Source organism: Pinus tabuliformis, chromosome 6 (genome assembly GCF_031772625.1).
Source record: "Pinus tabuliformis cultivar Carrire ecotype Pingquan chromosome 6, CPIR1, whole genome shotgun sequence".
Lineage (NCBI taxonomy): Eukaryota > Viridiplantae > Streptophyta > Pinopsida > Pinales > Pinaceae > Pinus > Pinus tabuliformis.
The window spans coordinates 977,609,481-977,617,511 of NC_142292.1; positions in this window are offsets into that span (position 1 = coordinate 977,609,481).

Sequence of the window (8,031 nt, forward strand, 5' to 3'; positions counted from 1 at the left end):
GATTTAATCAAATGCCCATCACCAGTTAAAACCAAATCATCAATATATAAGACAATAATCAACAATTTACCTTCTCCCAAGATATGATAGAGGTTTTCATCTGCTTCACTTTTGGTGAATCCTAAACCGGTGAGATAACTATTGATCCTGGTGTACCAAGCACGAGGTGCTTGCTTGAGACTGTACAATGCTTGCTTGAGTCTGCAGCCATGAGACTCTCAATCAAAAGTCTCAAAGCCTTTTGGTTGCTTGATATACACCTCCTCCTCAATAACTCCATTGAGGAATGTTATTTTCACATCCATCTGGTGGATCTTTCACCCCATATGTGTAGCCAGAGAAAGAATTGATCTGATGGATGAGTACCTTGCTATAGGAGCAAAGTTCTCCTCATAGTCAATCCCCTGAACTTGAGAGTACCCCTTGGCCACAAATTTGGCCTTTTACTTGTCCACGTTTTCACCCGCTACATGCTTTACCTTGAAGATCCATCTCGAACCCATAACTAATTTGTCTGTTGGTCTTGGGACCACTTCCCAAACATTATTCTTTACAATGGATTTATATTCCTCCACCATTGCATCAACCATAGAGGTTGCTCTATTGCTTCCTCGAAAGAGGATGGATCAGTCTCTACAAGCTCAATCATTAGAGCCATGTAGCCAGTGTACCAATCTAGTGATCTTCTCTACCTGCCATGATTTGAAGTAGTACCCACTTTCTCCATTGCATCCTACACAAGTCTCTAAGCTTCCCTAGTCCCTTTTCTGCCTTCTCTGGATGGTTCTGCTTGAGTGGTTGTCTCCAATCTTTGCTCCTCAATTTGTGGTTGCTCCACAATTTCTTGAGGTTTCTCCTTTGGAGCTAAAATCTCCAACTCTCGTGGGATTTGAAGCTCCCTCTCAAGAGAGCACCACATCACTTTGTCTTCATCAAAATTTACATCCATTTGCATAATTGTCATTCTAAGGGATGGCAAGTACACATGGTAGTTGTGGGGAGTTTCTGTGTAACCCTCAAAAACCCCCAATTTTGTTGTGGGTTCTAGCTTCTTCCTTGATTTTTTGGAGACATGGCAGTAAATAGAGGATCCAAAAATCCTGAAGTGCGACACATATGGCCTTATCCTCGAGGAAGCCTCCTCCGGTGTAATCATGCCCAAAATTTGATCAAGACTCTGGTTCTACAAATATACTATTGTGTTGCATTCTTCAGCCCACAAATGCAAAGGAAGGCCTTGGTCATTTAAAATCGCCCTCACTGCTCCCACAATGCTACGTTTCTTTCTCTCAGCCACCCCTTTCTATTGTGGGTTTTGTGGTGTTTTTAACTTTCCGTTGAATGCCTTCTTTTGCACATAAATTTATAAATTCATTTGACACTTACTCACCTCCATTATCACTCCTGAGAGCCTTCACCTTCTTGTTTCTTTCTTTCTCAACTAGTGCCTTGAATTCTACAAACTTGGGTCTCATCCTTCTTTCGCGTGAAGAATATCCAGCACTTCCGTGAGAAGTCATAAAAAAAATGATAAAATTTATGTGCCCAGCAATGGAGCCTATTGAGAAAGGTCCACAAACATCAGAGTGGATCCTTTCCAGGACTGCATGTGCTTTGTTGTCCCGATCATGGAATGTGGATTTTGTGTACTTCTTCAAAGTACATCATTTACATACATCTTGTTACTCAAGTTCTCCTTTGGGGAGGCTTTTGGTTATCTATTGCATGATCTTCAAAGTGCCATGATGCAAATGGCCAAGTCTTCTATGCCAAAGTTCCTCGACATTGTGGCTCTGTACCTTCTCTGCCTTTTATGCTCAATGCAACACAATCCTTCACATCTAGCTTGTACAAGTTCTTCACACGAACCTCGATCTGCTTCACATGTTCCATGGCTATGTGTCTTAGGAATGCCTTTCCTTCGCTGAAGATCACATCATAACCATGGTCTTCCAAAACTACAACAAAGATGAGATTTTTCTTGAAGCCCAGAAAGAACATGACATCCTTGAGCCTAAGGGGGGAGTCGGACTCCCTTTGAAAGGTGACTGTACCAATCTCGGTCACGCCATACCTTTCATCATCCCCAATCTCGATGTGCATCTACAAATCTTTCTCCTCCAGGTTATTGAAAAATTCTATATTCCCCATTACATGGAACGATGCACCTGAGTCCAAGTACCACATGCTCCCCATGACTATGTTGGCCATGCATGTAATGAGGGTAAATTCAAGCTTGACTATGAACCTAAAGCTTCACCTGCTCCTCCTCCTGATGTCTTCTTGCTTGCCTTCTTATGTGGACATTTCGTGGTATAGTGCCCAAATTCATGACAATGGAAGCATTTAATTTTTGACAAATATTTCTTCTTGCCCCCTTGACAGGATTCTAGTTTGGATTGGGATTTCTTCCCTTTTCCCTTCTTTTCCTTTCCAGCCAATGTAATTTTTTCTTCATCCTTGCGCTTGGATGAAGTCCCATCTCTGGTATTCTGCCTTATTTCCTCCTGTACCAAATCAAACCAAAAGCACTCCCAATTCGGTAGTTTCTCCCTCCAGTTCACTGAATCTTGATAGTTCTGCCAACTCTTAGGAAGGCCCATAAGGGCTACACTTACCAAGTCATCTTCAAGGACAGTAACACATACCTCGCCCAGCTCCTCAAAACATTGTGTGAACCTGCTCAGATACTGTGGTATAGTGTCATTCTTCTGCATCTTGATACTTTGAATTTTATCCTTGAGCGCCAGCTTTCGGTGGTCACTACTATTCTCAAACAATTCTATCAGTGCTTTCCACATCATGAATGGAGTTTCTTTTCCAAGGAGATTCGAGACAATATGATCTTGTACTCCCTCCAAGATTATTCTCCTTGCCTTGGCTAAATCTTCCTTCCACGATTCAAGGTCTTGAACATCAACTGCTAGTGGTATTGGAATATATGTCTTGACATATTCAAGCAATCCATTGTCATTCAATACTTCCTCCATGTGGTCCTTCCATGCAATAAAATTTGAGGTGCCTTCCAAGGAATACTTTAGCGTTAGTACATTGAAGGCCATTTTCTTAGCTCTAAAGAAATCCTGCTACACTGATCTTCAAATTCAAACCTCTGAGAAACAACTTCTAACTTCCTACTCTAATGTGAATCCAACTCTGATACCATGTAGAAATTAGGTTTTATATTTTCAATTGCTTATGAATTTTTAATCAATATCACAAGACACAAACCTACTCTACTACTCTATTGACATTAACTCACAATTTAAAACAAAAATCTCAAACATGAAGGAAGTAATAATAGACATGCAATAAGTATTTTTATCTAGGGAAAGAAATTTGCTAAAAACCTCAATGCCTTCTTGCATTAATCAAATGAATAGATATGTATTACCATTGCTTTACTCAACTAAACGCACCCTACAAGTGCATAACCTATCTCTCTGCTCACTGAAGGCCTCTATCATGTCCCTTCCTAAATTAATTTGGAACAAGACTAATTATTTCATTTTGGGGCCAATTTTGGAGATAGTGGGGCCTATTCGATTTCTATTAGGAGATTAGACTATGGAGAACTTATTGTGTTGTGTTTAAATTACACATGGGGGCCACCCACACTAGGGAAATACACACTCCCTAGTCCAGTTTGCATGAAGGTGGTTAAGTTTTGCATGTAGGTGGTTAAGTGAGGGCCTGCGATGGAGGTAAAATTGGAGGGAAAAGTGCTCCACAAAATCTATATAATGAAGGTAGCTCTCCTCATTTCATTCATCTTATTGGAGTATATCGATTTCTCTTTGGTTGCTCGAGTTGCTTAACTGAATCATTGGTTGTTTAACAAGAGTTCTTCAGGCGAAGATCTCACCCTTTCTTCGAAAGACCTCGAGTGCCACCCTAGGAAGGTTTCTATCATTTCTTTAGGAGGAGGATCACATTGTGATTCCTAACTATAGCATTCCCTTCCATGTTGTGCGTATTACTGGGGGACCCAGTGGAGAGGAGGCCAAGTTCATTGGTGGTGCTTAGCAGCAGAGATTTGATGTGAGATTTTCTGGAGAGGAGACTAGGGAGGATTGTCATCATCTAGGATATTTTGGGAGCTGACTAAGCTTTTGGCTTGGCAGTGTGACTTTTGCACTACCTTGGCTAGTGCAGAGGCAGTGTGTGGGAGCTCATTTAGTGGGTAGAGTATTAGTCCTTGAGGCTAAGCTTTGTCATGGAGGTTAGAGGAGATATTTGGAGTGGTGTTTGCTTCCATTTCAGGGCTTGGAGGGCTTTGTAGTCATTCCTTGCGGGTTGTATTTCTAGAGTTGTTTGGAGGGTGCGGGCCATAGAAGAAGTCGAATTTGGGAGGTCAAAATCAGGCCAAACCATTTCTGGGTTTTTGACAAGGATCCCAATATAAACTTCCATAATTGTCTTAGCATCGGAGGTGGGGTTTTAAGCTGTATCTTTGTAGCAGACAATGTATAATCGCTGGGGATTGAATAGTGCCTTTGGGGTCGATTTTGGGAAGTCCAAATCGGGCCAAACCATTTCTTTGTTTTTTTGTGTTTTGGCCAAGGAGTTTGTGGCTGAAGTTGCATCATTTTTTGAGTACCAGAGGAGGAGTTTCTTGCAATACCTTTCGAGGCAGTAGTGAAGTTTTCTAGGCAACGCAAAGCATTAGAGGAGCAATCATTTCTAGCATTTGAGATAATTGTATTATCACCTGGGTTCTATCACATTTGCCATTAAGGCAAGCCTAGGTGCATTCCTCCATACTATTGTATTTGCTCCATTGATTAATAAAATGGCTCAGTTGATTCTTAATTCTAGAGTTTTTATGAGCATTTGCTAATTGTTTAAAATTTTTGAGTTGTAAACCATTTTTGCTTTGCATATCACTATTTTTTCTATTTCGGAACATTACATTCTCTAACCCAGACTTAGTCATTCCCTGCCTTTTCTTGAGCCCCCATTTGTTTGCATTGTTCCTTGAGGGATTATCCCCTATTATTTAAAAAATTCCTCTAATTGAATTGTGCGATTCCTTAGGTTGATCAACTGACTACATGCAACACTTGTACACTCAAGACTAGTCTACAACTGATGTTACACTGCCTTGGAATCTCCACCTCAACTAGGTAACTCAAATTCTCTACATGCACTAGCTATTTTGGGTTGATTGATCATTTAACTAGATGATCACTGAGTTTGACTGAAGTCCCACTGCTTAACTGACCTTCCACTAGTTCCTCCAAAAGTTGGAACTAGTTTAACTGAAAAGAACCTGAGATAAATAACCTTGATTGCTACAAATTAGCAATCACACATGCAATATTGAACTCTATCTCCTCCAACTTGAATTTACTAAGTAAATTGGGTGACACAAGCCATGTCACACAAGTTAGCATCATCCAAGTTGTCTACTGATGTGGAAATTCGAATTTTATCAATTTAATCAAGGCAAAATCAAATTGAGAATTTCTTATTGCATTTTTCAACACAAACATTTCACAAGGCACACTCTCTTTCTCATTGAAAAGCACATGTGTGCTTCTCTCTCATGCTAATTATTTAATCCAAGGATAATATTTAAGTAAATGACAATCAAGTCGTATTTTCATATGAGATTCTTACACCAAATGGTGTGAGGTCTAATTGGGACCTCATATCGGGGAGATCCCCTGTATGTTGGCGGTATCCAACACCATCAACATGTAGATGAGAAAACCTTTGGTGCCATAGCTCACTTTGATGATTGATATCATTTACCATTGCTCTCTATGGTATTCCATTGACTCTATAAAGTCCTTAATTCTAGATCCCAAGATGAATGCATCCCTCATGCGAGATTCCATAGGTCAGATGAAGAACGCTCCTCTTATGAAGGCGACTCTCATCCCTTTGTCTTCCAAGGTAGATATAGATACTAGGTTCTTCTTTAATCCCGTTACATAAATAATATCATGAAGAAGTATAGTTTCCCCATAATCAAAACGAAATTTGATAGAACCAAAACCCTTCACAGGATAAGTAGAGTTATCCCTAAGAACAATCTTCATGTTAGTCTTCCTCTCAACCAAATTCGATAGGACTTCACAATACTTAGAGATATGTCTAGAGGCCCCACTATCTACAAACCAACTATCACATGAATCCAAAGGAGAGGAACTAGAAAGAGCAGAAATAAGAATATATTCAACTTGAGTAGAAGTTGCATTACTTTCATACCTTGAGTTTCTTGATCTCTTTTGAGGACGATGTCCTTCTTCATGATTATCAGGAGCATCTCTTCTTCTTCTATCATCTCCTCTTCTTCAATCATTAAACCTATTATTGTTGAAGCAACGATTGTTGTTGTAGTTAGACCTTAGAGCATCTCTCTTTTCTGGACAATCTTGGGCATAGTGACCATGCTTGTGGAAATTGTAGCATTCATTTTTCCTTAATATTCTATTGGAATCCCTAGAATCTGGAGCAGGATTTCTAGAGTTAGATGGTATTCCTCTTCCTTTCCTTTTCATGTCTTGAACAGCAAATGCAGAGGGCTCTCCATCTTCATGCTTTTGAATTCTCCCTCTAGAAATCATCCCGGTTTCTTCTTGAGTACATTTACCAACCACCTCATCAAATGTCAAGAATTTGTCATTATTTCTTATACTTGTAATGAATGTCTCCCAAATAGGAGGAAGACTTTGAAGGGAAACAAGTACCAACTCTCTATCAGACATAGATTCTCCAGCTGTCAATAATTGATCGTGAAGTTGTGAAAGCCTCTTGAAACATGACTGCACAATCTCTCCCTTATTCATATTAATATCCTTGATTTGATTTTACAAGGAGAGAAAATGATTGAAATTGTTGACCACATACATCCCAACCAATTTATCATAGATGTACTTGGACTTCTTTAGCTTTGCAATGTAAGTAAGCAAATTATCTTTCAAAGAATCAATAATTATTTTCTTGGCTTTGATCTCACCTTTCTTATACTTGGCCTTGGAAACATTAGGAGCATTTTCCAATGGCTCAGATACTTTTCTTCCACATATTCCAAAACATCATTTTCATCTAATGTCACTTCCAACATGATCTTCCAAGCAACAAAATTTGACGAGTCACCCAACTTCTCTACATCCTTGAAGTATGAGGTAGACATCTTGACCAAGTAGCTTCTTCCAAATGGATTCCTTCAAAGGTGATTGCTTTAGTCTCTTGTATCCTTGGGCTTTGTCTTCACCCTAACTCTGATTCCATGTTAATTTTTAGTGTTCTATGCTTAGCACAATCACTTATTCCAATTCTTCTTAAATTAGAAATCACTTTTCAAATAAATTCAATCTTCTAATGACAATAAGCAATTGTAGATAGACCAATAAATCAAATGCACAATAAAAGACAACTAAGAACAAATAACAAGAGACACAAGATTTTGTCAAAAGCTAGAGGAAAAAACCCCACAAGGGGGAAATCCCTTTCAAATTCATCAAATGTTCAGTAGAAAGATATAATGTTCCAATTCATCAACAATGAGTCAAAACCAAACCTTTGACTTATACAACAATCAAATAACCAATATCCAAGAGATGAGCCCAAAATTCAAATCTGTAATTTATGTCAAATTCAACAACAACAAATGATGCCCTAACCAGTCCAAAAGTCAATGGTCAACAGTCCTCCAATAGAGTTCAGTCAGCAATCAAACAACTCAGGCTTCCTTGCTGGTCAAACCTCAGTAAAAATAGTCTTCAAAAGTTTGGTCAAAGGAGAGAGAATGCATGCGGTCAAACTTCAAAAATATGCAGTCAAACTTTAGTCAAAGCCTGTGGTCAACTTCAGTCAACCTGCCCAGAAAATTCAATCCAAACCCCATTCAACTCGGTCTCCAAGAACAAGTCAAAATCCAAGTTAAAATCCAAGTCAAACAAACCCTTTGCCTTGTTGGTCAACACTGGTCAAAGATGCCCTGAACATAAAGTCAACACATAAGAACATAAAGATTTCCTTCCCTTCGCACGTGTGAAAAATAGACCTGCAATTTTAGAA